The following is a 21,077-nucleotide window of genomic DNA, read 5'->3' on the forward strand; positions in this document are numbered from 1 at the left end:
GACTGTTTATATACACAGAAATAAGAGAAGTAAATCAAATGTCAAACAGTGTATCTTTTATTCTTTCACTGTAAGAAATTTGCTTTTACTGCTACATTGCTCATGAATTTCAAAGTTATACTTTAATGAATGAATTTACCTTAACCTACATTGCTCAAACCTCAGTTACATAATCCTTAAAATTAGAACAAATTGTGAGATTTGGTAAAACGATCAAACTTACATAAATGTCAACAAATGCTAAAAACTGTTTTTCTGTCCTGTTAAACAATTGTTTATAATGATCAATTACCACAGGGCTACTGTGTAGATGCATAGAAATTTAGAAAACCTGTTGCAAATACCACATGAAGTTCTCATTCAAAATAATTTAGGTTTTAAAAATTACCAGATTGCTTCATTAGTTGATAATCAGAAAATTATTTTCTTATAGATCTTTATGTTAAGCCCAATAAAAAAACAATTTTCCTTATTTAGAGACTGCCAGAATTTATTTACAATGGCAAAGAAAATAACCCCCTTTTTAGTGTTTTACATTATTAATATCTGGGAAAATAATCAGGGTTATAAAAATTCAAGGCTTATTATCTATGTTTCAGATTCTCTAAAATTTGTTTTATATGAAATACCTTAAGATAGCACTATAGCACCTGGGGTTTAATGGAATTTCATATAATTCTGTAGCCTCAAATTCCTAATGATTGTGAAAAATGATACTATGGATCATGTGATTTATAAAATAAAAATATTCATTATTCTATTTGACCCTGCTTAAAACAACAAGAACAAAATACTGATACTTTAATAGTTCATAATGGCAACCTGAAATCTAGGACTCATAGTGAGTTGTAGGGTACACACCAGTCCAGCATGATGGCTGGCCTCCACTCTCACAGGTCATCTAACTGTCTTACAGGTCTGTGCCCATGTCTGTTGTTTTGAATATCAATCAGCCTTGAATTTAACTGTAGTTCCTCTAAGCCAGTCTCAGCACAGTGTTGGTTTAAGAATGAACAGAAAGACAGACTTAAATCCACCAGTCAGACACCAAAATGCATTAAAAAGTCATCTTAACTGCAATCTACAGTGATGCTACTAGTCATCTATCTCTCAAAGTATTTACTCATCAGATAAGCTGCTCCCAAATCTTTCTCCCTAGCTTTCTGGCCATGCATAAATTCTCACTCCACTCCTGCCCACTGCATCCAACTTGCAGAGCAACTTCTTCTTAATATCTATCAGTGGAGTCTTTGGGGGCTTAGAATTTGTGCCAAAATTTCTCCACCCTCCACTTGGTTACTTTTGTTTATTTGTGCTGTTACAGATATAATCATGTTGTCTCCTCTCACTCATTATCTAAGCCAACAACAAAACTCAAGTAGTCAAGGACACAAAAGTACAGAAATCTTCCTCAGTGAGGAAGATGAAAGTTTTAAATACTTATGTATCATATTTTGCCACCATCACTCAAATATAAATCACTACCTAACACTGTAGTTCAAACAGTTTCCATAAGACCATTAACAGTGTGTTATTAAATATTTGGCTATTTTTAGTGTTCCATTCACCCTTTTCAGAACTAAGCTTAATTCTACTTTATTTTTTCCCTTGAGATATCAAATCTGCAGGTTAGTGGATTTTTTTTCCCCTGTCAATATTTGTTACGCATTTTTTATGATTTTTATATGATATCCTTACGCTTCTGACACGAGGCAAGTGGACTTTTCTGCCTATTCTCCCTTCTTTAGAACATCTTGAGCATTGGGAGAGTGGACGCAGAGGATGAAATGTAAATTCTGCCTTACTGATTCAACTGTAAACAGCATTCTCTGGACAGGTTTCAGTTTGCATATCCCCTGCTTCTAGGACTGCAGGGAATGATCACCCTGCGTGGGAAAGTCAAGTCTCCCATGATGAGTAATAATCTCACATATAACAGACCAAAAGTAATCATCACTAAGGCAGCACCTGCATTGGTATAGCACTCCCTGAACATCTGGCCGGTTCAGAAATGACTCAAGAGATAGTCCTATTGCTGAACTACTTCCTAAAATAGCTATTCCACGGAAGGCGTTCCTCAGAGACATCCCCAAGTACTGACCCAGTCTGCTCCTGCTTAGCTTAGCCTGACAGGTTCAGTATTTCAGTTGCATTGCCTTAGCTGGAAGAAAACACGACTTGCTTTCTCTTAACGTATTAGGAGTATGGAAGTAGACTCTTGTCACCCCTTCTTCTCAGCAGTTCAAGATGAAGTTATTCTTTCAACAAGTTAGTGTTGACTAGTTGGCCTTTGTCAGGTTTTAGCTGCCAATCATAAAAGGAAAACTCTCCAAATGGATATTTGTTCTCTCTCATGCCTTATTAGGTAATGGAGTCAATGTTCTTGTTTCTGTTTAACTGTCCAGGCCATGCATATAAAGCTTTAATTACTTTGTGGCTAATTCTTTCCGGAAATGTCCTTCTCATCTCCCTTCCTTATGATCCTCTATCATAACCCAGACTCACTCCCTTACATCTTATGTCTAACCATGCAACACCCAACATCCCAGCCCCTCAGCTGCTTTGTTTCCTTAATTCTGAAGAAAAACATATTATGTAAACAAAATAATGTCTAAACTACTTCTGTTCACAAAGAATAGTATGATGAACACCCATGTGCTTAATTAAGCTTCACATTAACAGTAATTTAAAGCCCACTGTGTACCCAATCAGAAGCACTTACCACCATGCTTGTACCTGCAATTCCTATTCATTTTTTTGTTAGGCCACTAATGAATAATTATCAAACCAATCTATTATTTAACTTTTCTTCTTTCTTGAACTTTACACACATGAAATCATGCTACATATACTTTTCTGTGAATACGTCTTTTAAACAACAAATTTATGGGATAGGTCCAGGTTAAATCTCAAAATCTTCACATGATGGCTTTGTTGGTTATTTTTTCACTCATTTCATTATTGTATAGTATTCAACTGTATGACTGTACTACAATGTAATGAGATCTGTTCTATTTTTGGTATAGGAACAGTCAATATCCACACCAAACAAATTAAAGCAAAAGGACGTTTTAAAGTACAGTATCCTCAACTAATTTTAAAAGTCATGATTGAAGAAAAATTATATTCAAGAAATATAGCTGCGTTACAGTTAAGGAAATCTTAGAGAAATTAGGGGAAAAGAAAGATGGGAAATAGAATGGCAAATGGATCAGTTTAGGACCTGCAATATCTGAATAAGCATAGTTCCAGAAAAAGGGAACAGGAAAAAATAAGAGAAGGATATTATTAACAATTCCAAAAAGATTTTAGAAGGATATATGAAAGATATGAGATTCCTGATTAGAAAACTCACCAAGTACCCAGTAAAAGAGATTAAAAAAAAGATTCATGGCAAAGTACATTGTTATGAGAGTTCAAGAGAGAAGTGCCAGTGGATTCTTCCAACAGCCACGCTAGAAGCAAGACAATGGAGCAGGCTTCCAATTATTTAAAGAAAATAATTTTAAATTTTAAAATTCTATGCTGAACTATGCTCTCAATCTAGTGTCAGGGGAGACTACGTAAAATTTTAATCGTGTATTTCTCATGTTTTCAGAAGATTTACTTTCCTTGTGCTTAGGAAGTTCTTCATGGATATGTTTTAGTGAAATGAAAAAGTAAACCAAGAAAAGATCCAGAGCATGAGGGATGTCACATGGGAGAGAAGAAAACAAAATCTCAGGATGAGATAGGAAGGATTCAAGGACATAACCTGAAATTTAAAACATATTTAGAATAAATTATAATTCTGGAAAAGAGTTCAGAGACAATTAAGTGACATGTACGTTGAAAATTATTCAAAGACAAAAGAGACAATCACTGAACTCAAGGAAAAGAAAAAGCTAAACAAAAATTCTACTTACCTGCCTTCAACCAACTCTAATTTCTTAACTACACATGTGCTTCTGGCCTGTTTATGGCTTCTTCAAAAGAAAAGGACTGAAAAGAGAGTGTGCAAAATCTTAAACTCTGATAATATCTCATTCTATGCTAGATTCTGCCTACAAGATAAACTTTCACAAATTCTATTTTTCCACACTGTCTAATAAACTGCATCTATCTGGCATGTGTATAAGATGTCAATCTCAGAATCTTTCTATCCTCATTATATTTATCTAACAATGATGGGAAAACTTAAAAAAAACTATTTGCAACAAGATAAATGAGATTCAGTCAATTCTGCACAATTTATCCTTTGCTAAACTAATATCTTATCAAGTTGTTTTTCTTTCAAGTTTGACCTATTTCATAAACCATCACATAAAATTAGATTGATATAATCCTGTAAATAAATGTGTTGTTTTAATATCCTCTGAATGAAACATAGAAAGGAAAATTTCTTCTGATGTCATCAAGTATTAAAAATAGACAATTACAGGTAATAGGTAATCATTGCTGGTCCCAATCTACGATATATGAGAGAGGTAAAACTCCTTGTTTTACAAATTGAGATGACAGGCAAACTGCTGAGAACTACAGAAAAAAGGATTACAACAAGCAGCCAAAATGACACAGATGTCAAGGGAGAACAGTGCCCAACAGAAAGTTTATCCCTGTACGAAATGACCTACTTCATATAAAATAAAATTAAGTTATTGCACGAGAGGAGTGTCAGGCAATATGAAATGCCTATTCAGCCTATGCAACCTACTTTTGCTTTGAGCTTCTCTGGATGGTTTCTTATTAGAGAAACCAGAGTACCCAGTAGCACTCATTTAAATACATGTGCTATACAAAGAATATGTATACATTTTATCATGATTTTTATTTTAAATGCTGCATTTTTGTACTGAAGGTTATATTTAAAAGGCAGAATGTGAAAGAATATAAATGATTTCCAAATAGTTTGTCGAGATTTAACAATTGTGAATTGTGTGAACCTTTATTTTCCTTCACTGATTTAGTAACAGAAATTCCAGATTAGCATTTGGTTGTAGATATTTTTAATCCTTTCCCTTCGTTAAAAAGGAACTTTTGTTTCTATAATTTTGTTACTATAATCTATGGGCTTCCTATATAATAATTCTAATGACTTTACTGAACTATTTACTGAATTTTTCAAATTATACCCAGTGATTGCAATATATCTGTTTCACACCTCTATCGCTCTGTTTGTGGTCTTCCCACTGCCAGGAATGCCTCATACCACATCTCTGCGGTTCCAAATCCCAACTACCTATCAGTTAGTAAAATGTCAGTTTCTCTACAAAGCAGCATCTGATCCCTCCCAGGCCCCAAACTTCCACGGCATTTGAGCTCTATCTCTGCAATGGCAGCATTCATCACTTCCCATTCTGTACTGTAGTCACTGGTCTGTCTCAGAACCCTCTTTGAAGAAGAAGCTTTAGTTACCTTTACATTTAAGCAAAAAGTATTTATTGCATGGATAAATTCATGACATTTGTTTAAGAAAATCTCTAAGAAAAATCTACACATTTGTATCCTGACCATGAAAAGCAGTGGCCAAATAAAAATAAGAACAGTTTCTTTCAACATATTTCTTAAATTAAGCAGTCAATCATAAAACTTTAGGTGATGTAAACAAACCTGAACAGTTTCAGACATCTGTCATGCCTAAGGCCACACAAATACTACAAAATCAGCCTTTGTATAATCCCCTGGACATGAAATAGGGGTTAAAGCACGAAGGAGGCAGGCAACTTCTCTCCATGTGACTTTCTCTTTAGAGATTTGTTTCCCTCAGACCTACCCAACTCTCGTAACACAATTAATTGTATAATTCCAAGAAACTAAATCTAGTTCCTCCTAACAAAATGGTTAGGGACTTCAATTTTCAAGTAGTTCTTAAAGGCAAGACACACACACACACACACACACACACACACACACAGAGAGAGAGAGAGAGAGAGAGAGGAAGAGACTGATTGATTCTAGAAGTTTCCAAAAGCTTTATTGTTGTAGCTCTCATATCAACTCTATAATCTAAAACTGAGTCTTTTGTGTATTAGGTATAAGACAGGAATCACGGTTTGGTTTTGTTTTGTTCCATTTCGCTGTTTAACTAACCCAGCACCACATGTTACCATGACCATCCCTTTCGCTCCATGCTATCGTGGCACCTGTGCCATAAATCAGGAGATCATTTGTGTGGTTGCCTTCTGGAAACTATTCTGCTTCATTGCTCTATTTGTATTACCTTCTGTTAATACCTTGGTCTTAACTATTTTTGTCAAGTAATAAAGTTTGTAGCTGGTATATAAATCTTCCAGCTTTGTTCTTATTTAAGATTGCCTTGTTCATTCACAGCCTTTGATTTTCCATATTAAATAGCTTGTCCATTTCCACCAGAAAAATCTGCAAGAATTTTGATTGGAGTCTATTAGGGAAAATTCATTTCATAAAAATACTGATTCTTCAATTACATGGACACATCATTTCATGATCAAATTAAATTAATTATTTAGGCATAGACTGTGGCCAATACTCCCTCCCTACCTCGTTTGATTCCTTACCGCTACCTCTGGTTTGAAAATACAAATAATTTCCCAGTGTTCTTTAAGTGGGGAATACCACGTGACATAGGTCTGTCTTATGAGACACAGATGACTAAGGAGGATCATTTATTTATTTATTTGAAGTATAGTTGATGTATAATATTTAAGTTACAGGTATACAATACAGTAATTCACAATTTTTAAGGGTATACTCTCTTTATAGTTATAAAACGCGAGCTATATTCCCTGGGTTGTACAATTTATCCTTGTAGCTCATTTTATACAGAATGGTTTGTACCTCTTGTTTTGCTTTTTTTTATTAAAATATAGTTGATTTACAATGTTGTGTCAGTTTCAGGTGTATAGCAAAGTGATTCAGTTATACATATATACTATTTTTGAGATTCTTTTCCATTATAGGTTATTACAAGATACTGAATATAGTTCTCTGTGCTATACAATAGGTCATTGCCATTTATCTGTCTTATATATGTTATTCTCAAACACTTAATTTATCCCTCCCCACCCCTTTCTCCTTTGGTAACCATAAGTTTGTTTTCTATGTCTGTGACTCTATTTCTGGTTTGTAAATAAGTTCATTTGTATCATTTTTTAAATTCCACATGTAAGTGATATCATATGATATTTGTCTTTGTCTGACTTACTTCACTTAATATAATAATCTCTATGTTCATCCATGTTGCTGCAAATGGCATTATTTAATTCTTTTTTATGGCTGAGTAACTCCATGTATATATACATATACACACTACATCTTCTTTATCCACTCATCTGTTGATAGACATTTAGGTTGCTTCCATATCTTAACTATTATAAGTAGTGTCACTGTGGACATTGGGGTGCACATATCTTTTTGAATTAGAGTTTTCTCTGGATATACAACCAGGAGTGGGATTGCTGGATTATATGATAACTCTATCTTTATTTTTTTTAAGGAACCTTTATACAGTTCTCCATAGTGGCTGCACCAATTCACATTCCCACCAACAGAACAGGAGGATTTCTTTTTCTTCACAATCTCTCCAGCATTTATTACTTGTAGACTTTTTAATAATGGCCATTCTGACTGGTGTGAGGTGATACTCACTGTAGTTTTGATTTGCACTCCTGTAATAATTAGCGATATTGATGTACCTGTTGTCCATTTTTGTGTCTTCTTTGGAGAAATGTCTATTTAGGCCTTCTGCCCATTTTTGCCTGAGTTTTTTTATATGAAGCTATATAAGCTGTTTGTATATTTTGGAAATTAATTTTTGATTAGCATTTCCAGTTATCAGAGACTTAATGGGAAGAAGGCACCGTATTTTGATCTGGTGTTTCTTCCTTTTTAAAAAAAATACAATTTTGCTTACCAGTGGGTTCTGCTATGAGAAACAGAAACCTTAGCTAACACAAATATAAATAAATGAGGTTTTTTTCATGTAAAATAGCTTGAAAGTAGGCCTTTGTTTCAGTTGGTGATTTCTTTGGATAGTGATGTATGTAAGGCATACTAAAGAGGAAAATATAGTCTCAGTCACATTTCCTCCCTTTAATAAGAATATAAAAGCCTCCTTATCCATCAACAGATGATTGGACAAAGAAGACTGATGAACTTGTAGGGTATTGTGCTAAGTGATACAAGTCAGAGAAAGACAAATTCTGTATGATGTCACTTATATGTGGAATCTAAAAAATACAACAAACTAGTGAATAAAACAAAAAAGAAACAGACTCGCAGATAGAGAGAACAAATTAATAGCTACCAGTGGGGAGAGGGACAGGAGGGGCAACACAGGGGTAGGGGATTAAAGAAACTAATACAACATAATAAATCAACTATACTTCAATAAAAAAAATTAGAAAACTTTCAGTCTATTATAAGTTATAAATATTGAAGAACTCATCTGAACAACAATATTATTTTTCTTGGTTATGTATAAAATCTATATGCATTAAAAATTTTAAAAACATCAATTCCTTACATAGAATAATGTCTTGCTTAAGTCCCAAAAAGGAACTGCAATATTTCCTTCTCCCGACTAAAAGCTTCATAGGTTAGTCTCAGTGTCTGTGTTCGATTTTTAAGAACAAATAAAGCAAAACCCCTAATGATTGGTCAATGGTGTCCTTACTTTAAATATGTACTCATTTACAGTAAATGAGTTAATGATTTACCAACTATGAATGACTACTTTTGCCTTCAAATGATTTTAAGATATTACTATTTTGAAAAATTTCAAACTATCCTTCAGTTGCTTTAATTTCATAACTAGATGCAAATAACAAGTGTTTTTGAAAATATTCCAAAACAGCACCTGACATGGCTTTCTTTATTAGAACAGGATAGCATGTGCTAAATAAAAAGTAAAATATACCCAAGGCTTATTATGTAGGTCACAGACAAGAACTTAAACACTTGTTTAAAAAGTTGCACCAGAGTCACCTCTCCTAGACGTGAAATTATTTTCTCAGAATTCTTGGATCCATATAAAAACTGGATTTTAAAAAATTTCTCTAAATACCATTTTCATGCTTATTTGGATACACCTTGTCTCAATTTGAGTCAATGAAAAATGACTTTATTATGATCCACAAAGCAGTTTTCCAGTGTTAACATTAATAAAAAATTGAACTAATTAAACTACACTCTAGTCCACAATCCCAGGATACTACTCTATACCCCACCCCAATACAAATATCTGTGGTTAGTTTCAAAAGACTCCTATAAAGAAAGTATACTGTTTAAATGAGCATATAAAATAAAATAAATAAAAGTAGACCACCTATTGTTGGTGGTAATTTATACTATATTCATTACTCCATGGAGAATACACATTCATGCCATAAACCTTCCACTGTAAATTTTCAGAGAGAAATGCACTTTCCTTGAGTGATGTGGAAGATCTGACCCATAGTTTCTGTTTATTTGATAAAGATGAGGACCCTCCAGAACGTGTCTCCTGCCCACAGCTTGATTCATCTAATTTTTTTCCATATTATGATTATAGCCCAGAAAATAATCTCTGTATGCTGCTGTCTTGGTTATCCTACTATGAGTTTAAAAGCAAGAGTGATTGAAAAGCTCAAAGGATTTTCTAATAAGCTAATTAACATGCTAAAGAGCCATAATAATACCTAATACCCAGGTCCAATGCATTGAAGAGAATAAGAAATTATCCCCTCTCTTTTCCTCTCACCAAGGGCCCTTCTTCACTAATGCTTCTCTTTTTCTTCATAATTCTTAGAGCTTAGAATTCATTCCTTAACGTTAATTGAGCTTTTGATTAAACATTAGATTTACCTATATATTGGATTTTCAAATTCAAATTATTATAGAGACTAGGTAGGAAATGTAATGTAAGTTTAAAAAAAAAGAGTCAGATCTGATATAATGTCCTATCTAAAGAAGGCAACATCCAGTAAATTATTCTTTTGAGAACTGAGGCACAGTTTTGCTAGAATTTGATTTTTCAGAAGTCATAATCAAGGTAATTCAATGAAATAATTCCAGCTTTAAATGCTGGCAACCAATTCAAACGCAATAAGAAGCAAACAACTACCGTACGCAGAATCACACTTGTTGGGTTTAACAATTTACATTTGTTGATATATTCAGTCTTACGTTTCTTACTTCTGTGCTATACAGACATAACCAGTGGAATGTATATAATTATATCACTCTTTTGTCTCTTCCTACCCATTACAATGTTTGTTTTTCTGGGGCAGCAGGAAAACTGCAGTTTCTTCTTGTAAACAAGGAAAATTCTAAATCCTATATAATTTTGTAGCACTGGTTCTCAACTGGGAGCCATTTTGCCCTGTCAGGGACATTTGGCAATGTCTTTGGACATTTTTGGTCATGGAGAATGGATATGTAACTGGCATCTAGTGAGTAGAAGCAGACAGGGATCCTGTTAACAATCCTACAATACACAGGATAGCCCATAACAAAGACTTATCTGGCTCTAAACACCATTGGTACTAAGGTTGAGACATCTTTGTTATAATATCCCCAAATTCTTAATATTTCCTGAAATTCTTACGAAAGCTTAATGTATGAGACATGAAATTGAAAAGGATTGAATAAAAAGGCATGAGGGGACTTAAGGGAAGTTGGAAATGAGATGAATAGTTCCCAATTTGTGGAGTGTTTTAATTTATTCCACTTTTCAGTTGGTGAAAAACAATCTGGAATAGAGTCCTTCATTTTATTTCAATTTATTGAAAAGGAAAAGAAGGAAAATCAAACGTATTTATTTTTCTCTACCTTAAGCCTAGATGTTTGTGTTAAAGTCTGATTCTTCCATCATGTTTAGAGTTCATGCTGTTCTATTTAGATGTTCAATTTACTACTATTACTAATACCAAGAGCCCAAATAATAATCTAGTATTTCTGACATTTGTGAACATTTGTGGCATATAATAAATACTCAATAAATATTATTAGTATTATTGTTCAGCCCTAAACACCTGCACTTTCAGTAATTTTTTGATGGTAAGTCAGTATTTTTCTTTTTCTTAGACTTTCTCATTTTTATTTATTTTCATATGCTTTAACTGAAAAGTTGGAGATTTATTCCAAAAGATTTGAACACGGTAAAATAAACGATCACATACTAAAACTGAAATATCATTGCAGCAGGGCAAATGAATTCATTTGGAAGTATTTTTTCATCTTCTGGGTTATCATAAAATTATCAGGGAACTTAAGTTCTCCTAATGAAAATATATTTAAAAGCAAATTTCCTGATGAATCAGCTATCCGAATACATAACCAACATGTAGATGCCCAGGGGTCTTGCTCCTTTTTGAGCTCAGGAATCATTTAATGGGGCAGCTCCCTTGCTTGAAAAGTTTCTTGCATTTTCTAATTCATAATCACAGTAAATTATCTGCTTACATTCTCCACAGAAATTTATATTGCGTATTTCAGGGGCATTGGCTATAGCTGTTGTAATATTTTTTAAGATTTCAAGAGACCACTACAGTGAGTCAAATTTTCTTAACAACTTCTGACAAGCATCAAATTCATTTAGACTTGAGGAGTTAGTCACCTTGAAAATTTCAGTTCAGCTTAATCTACGGCCAAGCACATCACCAATTTTACTCAATTTGTTCTCTTGAAAGTAGGGTTGAGGAGTTTACCTTATTTAAAGTATCTACTGGTAACAAGATATATTTTTGTTCCTCTTGTGTTGGTTTGGGTCTGTTAAAGTCATTTCATAGGATTGGCTGAAATTTTCACTTCTGCCAGTCTGTTTAGGCATTATATACAGGCAGGATTTATGTGATTTCAGATTATCTGAATGTTAATTACAAACCCAAGAAACCTTCTACTTCGAAGTTAACCAAAGATTTCAGATTCCTCCATCTTTCTAAAATCAGAAGACTTTAAAATATAAATATTTTTCTTCTTCTAATCTAATAAGAAATAAAAGTTCTGAGAAATTCTTACTCTGCAGCATGTAATCTTTGCTAACATTAAAGAAATAGTTAAAAATCAAGAGTTTTGTAAGATTATTTCATTAACACTAAAAGATAGTCATATCAGTATATACAGACATACGGGCACAGTGTAAAGAGTTATGAAAAATTCCAGATGATTGCAGCTCCTTGAAACTTCTGGAAATACAGAGCTCGTGGATGGTATAATTACATATTTGTTGCACATATTGAGGAATACTAGCACTTTTTTTTATAGTCTTTCAAACTCAAAGGGATTTATCTAGGACAAACAAATGAACATATTACTTCATGCCATACAACTTCTGTGGATAACATGGAGGGAAAACATTTCTTCATACATAACATCCCTTGGTATTATTTCTTCCCTTCCTTTCAGGTGATGATGTCACTAACTGACAAAGTTTCAAGTAAGTGTGTCAATTTGTATGTGCATATATACAGCTTTGTTAATTCTTAAATTATTGTGAGTACTTAAATATAGTGACATCGAACACTTAAAAATTATCATTAATATTTCATGAATTCAGCTTGGATTATCTCCATTTAACACAATTATTCCATTCAACTGCCTTGAAAGTTCAAACGCCCTAGCATTTTAACTCATGGACTGACTCAGTATTGCCTTTAGACCTGGACAAGTGGGGCCTCTGTCCTAGGCCCTTCCATTCAGAGGATTCACACCACCAAGAGCTTTCCTTAAAATCTTCTATGTCACCCTTCTGTATCTGGGATACAGCCAGCATTGCCATCTGGATATAGTCCCCTAGGCCAGACTGGTACCCACATGATCCATAGTGCCCGTTTCTCAACTTGGGGCATTCTCTGATCCAGTATGTGGGCTCAACCAGATGTCCCTAGGAACTCTAGGATTCACTTAGTCTACATAGACTTCCCTGGTCTCCATGGTTGAGCTCCAGGGCTTAAAAGACAGGCTAGTAACAGGATAGTTCCAGATGCTCAGAAAGGTATTTCTTCTGCAGGATCTCATAAGATTGAGCTACCGTAATGATGCAGACACACTGACTTAGGTAACTTTCACTCGCATTGGACACAGGGTGAGTTCAGAGTTCTGGGCTTCTGATGAACTACCACTGGCCCTTGGTGATATGAGTTGCATGTGTGGACCCCTCTACTGTACAGCACACAACGTGTCAAGGGTGGTGGCAGGTGACTTTTATGTGCCCTTGCTACTGACACCCAGGGAGGCCACCACTCCCCCTTAGCAGGCTCTGTGCACCTGACAGGCATTATCTTCAAAGAAAGCTTTAGAGATTCTTGCTCACAACACCTATCTTTCTGAGTGGCCTTCATTTTTTCTGATCAGTGTGGTAATGTTATGATCTCTTGGGTCAGTCTTAAGCTTTGCCAGACAGGAATGGAAATGCCCTTGAAATAGTGGTACTACTCTTGCTCTGTCCATGGATCTCTTGCCTAGCCTACTCACAGGAGGCAGTATTTGGAAGGCAGAGGTACAGTTAACATTGAAAGATCACTTTCTAGAAATGCAGCAAATGCAATGATTATAGCCAAAAGAACACAAGGTTGAAAGATGTGTTATTCCACCTTCACACTATAAAATTTTGAATGATAAACTTAATATGAAAATAAATGATTATTCAGATTTAACCTGTATACTCTGGTAAAGACTGGAACTTGTAGTTCTCAGCAATGGTACACAGTAACAACCTCCAAGGGAGTCACTGGAAGCCAATATTCATGGGTAGCACAATAGATGATGGTGCACCATGAACACTGATATAATCAGGATTACACAAATGTTACTAGAGAACTAACTACCGAAGTCTTTCTGCCTGTATAAAGACCTGTATTATTTCAGTCCAAAGAGACACAGCAGTGAGCTAGAACAGCACTGTTAACTTTATTATCATGGTATAATACAACATACAAAATTGTGCATGAATCTTACTTTGGAAAATAAAAACTTTTTAAAAGATGGTGCTGGAGTTGAACAGGAGAGGACAGTGCCTGGAAACTATCAACAAATACATAAGTACTTCTCTACCCATAATTCTAATGCATAATCAGTAGATCAATGTAGCACACAAGGGTCCATACATTCTGTAAAACATTTTTTTACTCAAATTGTTTATGTAGACTGGGGCCCAACACACCCTAGGGGATGCCCTGGACTAGCCACCTCTATTGCTGTCATTTGATAGCTATTACTATGTAGTTTAAAATATTTTATCAAGAGAAAAGAAAAAAAAAATAAGACCACAAGGCAAAAAATAACGAGACAAAGTTAACTATTACAAAAAGAAATAATTTTTAAGATAAATCTTACAAACTCCAAATCCATCTTTCATGTGGTTTATTATGAAAAGATTGAAATTATTAACCCATTCTTTTCTTCTAATTTTTCATTGGTGTTTATATTATGTGTTTATATGTTTGTATATCTGTAGCCTTTTTTTCACCAATAAGCACAGGTCTTGAAAATAACACACTCTGACCGTGAAAACGTTACTGGTGCCAGACTAGCCCTCTGGCCAAAAACAACTGAAAAAAAAATCATAAAATATATACAGCAGCTCTTTTTAGAGGACAGCAGGCAGGCAATAGGACAACGGGTAGGAATATACATAGGTAAGCCAAGAAATCACCCTGGCTTTTTTCCTGTGGACATTTTCCAGATTGGGGTGTGAACAGCTGGAACCCAAACAGAGCACAGGGGTCCTGCTGAGCTGCAGAGGCAAGGATCAGAGTTCCAGGATGCTAAGTTGGCTGGAGTCTGCAAGACAGAGTACTAGAGAAGAAGAGCTACAGAAATTTTGTGGGGGCTCCTCCAGTATTTAAATTATATACTAAACAGTAATACCCAGGGTGAAACTCCATGAGGCTTAGCAGAGAATAGCTGCTGGGGGACGCCATGATCTGACATGCCAGCCAACACTTGGCCTCCAATGATATATGAAAATGTTAACTGATTCTTCTTACCTGCTTGCGTAGTTTCTCCCATGCCACAAATATGCCATTCTGTATGAGCTGTTAATCCCAGCAAGAGTCATTTCTGCTTTGTACTCCATGTTACTTAGTTGCCCTGCTACTTCTCTGATGGTCTCAAGAAGTTACGATTTTATAGTTTAACCAGCCATGTATAGTTCTCAGAATGGACAAGGCTCTTTCCAGTTTTACATATGCAAGGCAGAAGTAGAAATATCATTCAGTTGATTTTCAACAAAGGCGCCAAAGTAATTACATTGGGTAAAGGAATGTCTTTTGAGAAAATTATTCTGGGTTAATTGAATATTCATATGGAAAAAAGTGAACCTCAACCACTAATTCACATCATACAGAAAATTAATTTAAAGTGAGTCATAAACTTAAATGTAAAGTTAAAGTTCTAAAACTTTCTGAAGAAAACAGGAGTATCTTCATGGCTTAGGGTTAAACATTGATTTCTCAGACTGGGCACAGAAAGGAAAGCCCCTCACCCCCAAATTTTTAAATGTTAAAGTATACTTCATTAAAAATTTACGCTCATCAAAGAGACACCAGGAACAAAATGGACAGGCCAACACACTGTGAATTTTTCACTAGGAGAATTTTCACTGGGAGAAAATACTTGCAAAACATCTAACTGACAAAGGCTTATATTAGTGACATATAATAACCCCTACAAAACGGAAGTTTAAAAAAAAACAAATCAATCAAGTAGGAAAAAGACGTGAAGGGACACTTAAAAAAGAAGAAACATGATGACCAATAAGCACATGAAAAGCTGTTCAATCACTGGTTTTTCAAGGAAATACAAATTAAAAGCACAATGAGTTATTAATAGATGTCTAATATATTAAAATTACCAATAACAAGAAATACTGACAAAGATGTAGAGGTATTGAAACTCACAAACTCTTGAAAGGAGTGTGAAATGGTACAAGCACTTTGGGAATGGTCTGGCAGTTTCTTACATAGTTAAACATAAATCTATACTATGATCCAGCAATTCCATTCCTAGGTATTTCCCAAGGGAAATAAAAAAAAGTCAGCCTGCAGAAAAACTTGAACAAGAATGTTCACAGCAGATTTTCTCATAATTGTGGGGAAAAAAACCCCAAATATTCACTACCATAAGAATAAATAAACAAATTGTGGTATATTAGTGAAATATTAATAGCAATACTCAGCAATAAAAAGGGTAAGCCCACATATGCAATTCAGTAAGATACATGAATCTCACAAACATTTTGCTGTGCAAAACAAGATGGACAAATTAGTGTACATACTGTATAATTTCATTATTGTGGAGAAAAATTTTAATATAGGCTGTGGACTAGATAATAGCTTTGTTTGAATGCTGACTTCAAAAGTATAATGTGTTCTGGAGGAAAATGTTATTTTTAGAAAAACATATTGAAATATTTAGTGGTATAGGACTATATTTGTTTATACTCACCAAAGTTTAAGAAAAATGCATGTGTATGTGTGTGCATGTGAGAGAGGGAGAGAGAATGCATGCAAGCAGGTGTGGCAGGAGGAGGATAATAAATAATAAAGCAAATGGAGAAAATGTGAACCACTGGAAACTGTACGATGGGTATATAGAAATTTCTATTCTTGCAACTTCCCTGTAAGTGGGAAATTATATCAAAATTTTAAAGTTCCAAAAGTTAGCATGTTCCACTTTATATAATTAAAGTGCATACAAATGTTCTTTAATACCAAATTATTGTTTAATACTCAAGGGAATTCCATAAGGCAAAGTATCTCATCCTTAAATTTTGACTGAGATGTTTATATATCATATCAGTCATTCTTAATAGCACAATGGATTCCTAAGATACTCAGTGTAAGGCTCCACATAAGACAGGTGAAAACAGTATTACAATAATTCTTTAAATCACCTTCCTTATGAATTTTGCTGGGTCTTGAGACTAATGAGACTGGAGAAGTAAGCCAAAACTAGGTCACCAGCTACCTTATATACTATGCCAAGATGTCTGAATTTTATAATAGGGGGAAAAGGGAGCCATTGAAAGGTTTTAAGAAAGTTTTTTTTCAAGTTTTCATAAAATCACTTTGATAAACTGGAGGACTGCAAATTATAGGCAGGAGAAGGAACTAGGAATGTGTTGCCACAATCTAGAAGTGAGAAGAAAAAAAAAAGGATTTGGAGTAGAGATAATATAGATACTAACTGTATTTGAAAATTATTAGGCAGAACCAGAAAGATCTGTTATTGATTCAGCGTGGTGGGAAAGAAAAGAAAGAAGTAAAGTGTATATTCTGTAAGATGGCAATACAACAGTAAGAACAGATTCAAGAAAATGCTTAGCTCCACTACTGATTTACTGAGTTTCAGTTCTCTGTGTTAATGGCCAAGTTGAAATGATCAGCAAAGATCTGTAGTTCAAGAAGGTGATCTGAGCTATAGATAGTACTTAGGAAGGCATCAGCAAATAGATCTATCCTCTTGCTGTGAAATATTGGGTAAATAGCTCTTTAGGTATAATATTTTGAGCCTACATGAAATTCACTGGTAAATGCCAAGTGGTGTCATCATGATCTTTCATTAAGTCTATTATCTAAATAAATACATTAAAAATTATTAGTGAAAAATGATAAAATACACATGAACCACTAGAAGCTGTATACATCCATTACAGTTTCTTTGAAAGAAATTTCCCTTTTTTCTTTGACATATTTTTCTAATTTTAACCAAATTTTGTTTTCCTGAATGTTAATAATACTGGTTACTAAATGAGAAAATTGTCTGTAGGCTAGTTTTCAAGTGGCTGATGCTCTAATTATTCAAGTTATGTTACATTTCTTGACAGGCTCCAAATATAAAATATCTCCAAAGATTTTCAATAAGACACTTGGACTTGTCCAAAAAAGCAGAGAGAGGATAATGTAATTCTAACACATTTGAGATTCTTAATGGTATTAAAATTTTCTACCCGAAGTCAATGCAAATCCCCAACACAGGAGCACTCCAAGGTTCAGAAAAGCCTTTCTGATAAAAATATTAATAAAAGCCAAGATGTAAACTGGGTGAAAAATCAGTTACTCACCCACCCTACCATCAAAGAATAACCTGGAAGTGTATGCATGTGCATAAATACATAAGTGTGTGTTTGTATATACATGTATATGTGTATATAGATAAACATAGATATCAATATCAATCTATAGATATATGAATACCAGTAGGAACTTGGGAGGAAAGCAGTAGAAAGAAAAGTTGGCCGAGTTTCAGAACTGTCTCAACTACTTACTGATAGGATCAAAGTACTACTCTCCGAAGAAGTGGAACATCCTTTTGTCTCTTGTCTTGGCTGTTTAGGTAGATCTTAAATCTCTGTTTGCTGGGTGTGGTTACTGGCAAAAAACAAAAAACAAAAAACAAAAACAAACTTCCGGTTTCAGAAGCTTTCGCCTGGCATAATCCATCCATTTTTCTCCCTATTCAGTCTAGCCATTTTTACACTATCTATAACAATTGTTATCATTGTGTCAACGTTAATCATAGAAATATAAACTTATTTATACATGTATAACAAAATGATACTCTTTAAAAGTATATTTCCTGGAAGGAAGGTATAGCTCAGTGGTAGAACGCTGTGCTTAGCATACATAAGGTCCTGGGTTCAATCCCCAGCACAACTGTCAAAAAAACAACCCCCCAAAATAAATAAATAAACTTAATTACCTCACCCCCCCAAAACAAAAAAACAACAAAAAGACTTAAAAGTAAAAATAGTTTTAAAAAGGTATATTTCATGATTTGCTTCATTTTTTAACTTCTTTTCATTTATGAATTAAGACTATCAGTGTTGAAAAAGTGTCATGACTTTTGGCAATCTGAAATTTGCTTATAGTACATTACTATTTTAAAAATAGGTGGTGAATTGAACTTCTAGGAGTAGAAATGAGTTCTGTTTCCTACTGTTGTAAAAAGACTGAAAACCATGGCCTTGGTGAGTTACTTAAAGAAAAATATAGTGTCCTTATATTAAATTTAACTGAACATTATCCAAAAAATCACTTTTCCAAGGAGAGCAATCTGAGATTTTCTCTCTGACATTTAAATAATGCTTTATCACGTAACTAGAGTTGAGAAAATAATAAATTAAGCCATATGTTCTTATCTAGTTCATGCCCCCAAAGGCCTAGAGAATGTGCATGGTTTTATAAATCTAAACAAATCAAATAAATGTTTTGCACTTGTAACTTTGTTACCTTTTAGCAAAAAAATGAATTACTGCCAGGGCAGTCACAGAATTAAGAGGCCCTGTAAACAAAAGAACAGAAGGCTGTCTGCATCTTCACACTAAATTAACAGAACACAAGTTATAACAGATTATGCAGTTTACCAAAACAGACAGCTCAGTTACTGTAGTTTATCTGGATGGACTGTATATAAAAATATTGATAAATTTAATCTTATTTTGATTATTAATGGGGAAATATGACAAAAACTTCTTCAATTTCTCAAGAAATTGAATATATATTTTCAAGGGCAAGATGTAAAAATCTTGAATATTCCCCTCTAAATCTATTTCAGCTTCTGCTTGTGTTTACAAACCCAAATACTCATGTTTCTTCTCCCTGTAATCATCTGAGCATACACCAGCATGTGTACCTGAGCCCTGGCTACATCCCCCACCCTTCTGAGAATTATAATTATGTTCCTCCCAAGCTCCACTAGCTGTGTTTTGTTTTTTAATTTTTTTCACGTACAGAATTAGTCAAGTTTTCTAAGTTATATACCATGAAAAATCAATACAATATTAGGAGCATAGATTTTTGTTTTGCTTATTTACTAGTTAATCCCGTTCTTTTTTTTCTACTTCCTCTGATGAATGTATTTACTAAGTAGACTATAATTCTTAGGAGAGTTATTTCCAAATAGGGACCGGTATTCTATTGACTCAATTATGTTTCTTTCTTACTTGAATCCCATACATCTCTTCTCCCCTGAAATCTCCAACATCCCTTTCACACATATCACTCCCAGCTAATACCTTTACCTCATACTCACTAAAAAGAAGTAATCAGAAAAGTACTTATACATCCCCCCTTCCATCACACCTCCCAAATGACCTGTGTCTGTCCCTATATACTCTGACTTCATTCAATGAATAAATTGTTTGCCTGTGGTCAACCTCTTTATTAGTGGACTACATCACTGTCCTCTCTTACTTGGGCAACAATGTCAGTCCTATAATTATCCCCTCTCTGGCATCATTTTTCCACTCTACAAGATCATTTCCATAGTCATATAAACATCTAAGTTATACTATTTTAAATTATCTATCTTAATAAAAAAAAAACTCCCTTCATCTATGATCCCTTTATGTCCTGTACCCTATTTCTCCATTCTTTTTCCAAAACTCATTGTGACATTTGTCTTTACTTCCTTGCATCTTATTCTCTCTTGAGTGTACCTCATACATCTTTTTGGCCACACTAATCCAGTAAAACTGCCCTTGTCAGTCAATCTGCTAAACTCTAGATACATGTCCTGGAACCTACTCACTGTATTGATTTCCATGTCTAATAGGTATCCTATATTTAATATACCCAAAATCAAATTCTTGATTCTGTTGTTACTTTAACCCCAAACTTGCTTCTCCCCAAGTGTCCACGTTTCCATAAATGACACCACATTCACCTAGTGGATTCACCCAGTAAATCTGTTCTTTATCTAACACCTCATGTCCAAACAAACAACAAATCCTCTCAGCACTGCTTTCAAAATATATCTTCAATCCAGCCATCAGCACATCTACAACTACTACCTTACTTCTCGCCCAGTATAACACCTTAATTGGTTTCCCTGTCTCCACTTTCTGTCATCCAGAATGATTCTCTGGCAACATAAATCACTCCCACTCTCAAAACTCTTTAAAAGGTTTAAAAGCACCATTAGAAAAAAAAAAATCTGTAGTTCTTATCTTGGCTCTCCAATCCCCCCAAATATGGCTCTTAACTGTATCTCCAGTCTCACCTCCTACCATCATCTTCCTAGCTCACTCACTCCAGCCAAACTGGTCTCTTGCTTTTAACTTCTACACTTGCTGTTTTCTTTGCCTGGATCATTATTCTCCAAGTGATCCACATGATTTGCTCCTCACTTCATTCAAG

At 34.4% G+C, this 21,077-nt stretch overlaps 1 long non-coding RNA gene across 1 annotated transcript in view; it reads right to left on the reverse strand.

The window, feature by feature from the left end:
- Nucleotides 1-21,077, reverse strand: part of LOC140697352 (uncharacterized) — a 113,594-nt gene that overhangs the window by 45,146 nt on the left and 47,371 nt on the right. Inside the window, exon 2 of the long non-coding RNA XR_012074310.1 lies at nucleotides 18,206-18,308. This is a non-coding gene — a long non-coding RNA (uncharacterized lncRNA). The remainder of the gene's footprint in view (nucleotides 1-18,205; nucleotides 18,309-21,077) is intronic.

Source organism: Vicugna pacos, chromosome 7 (genome assembly GCF_048564905.1).
Source record: "Vicugna pacos chromosome 7, VicPac4, whole genome shotgun sequence".
Classification (NCBI taxonomy): domain Eukaryota; kingdom Metazoa; phylum Chordata; class Mammalia; order Artiodactyla; family Camelidae; genus Vicugna; species Vicugna pacos.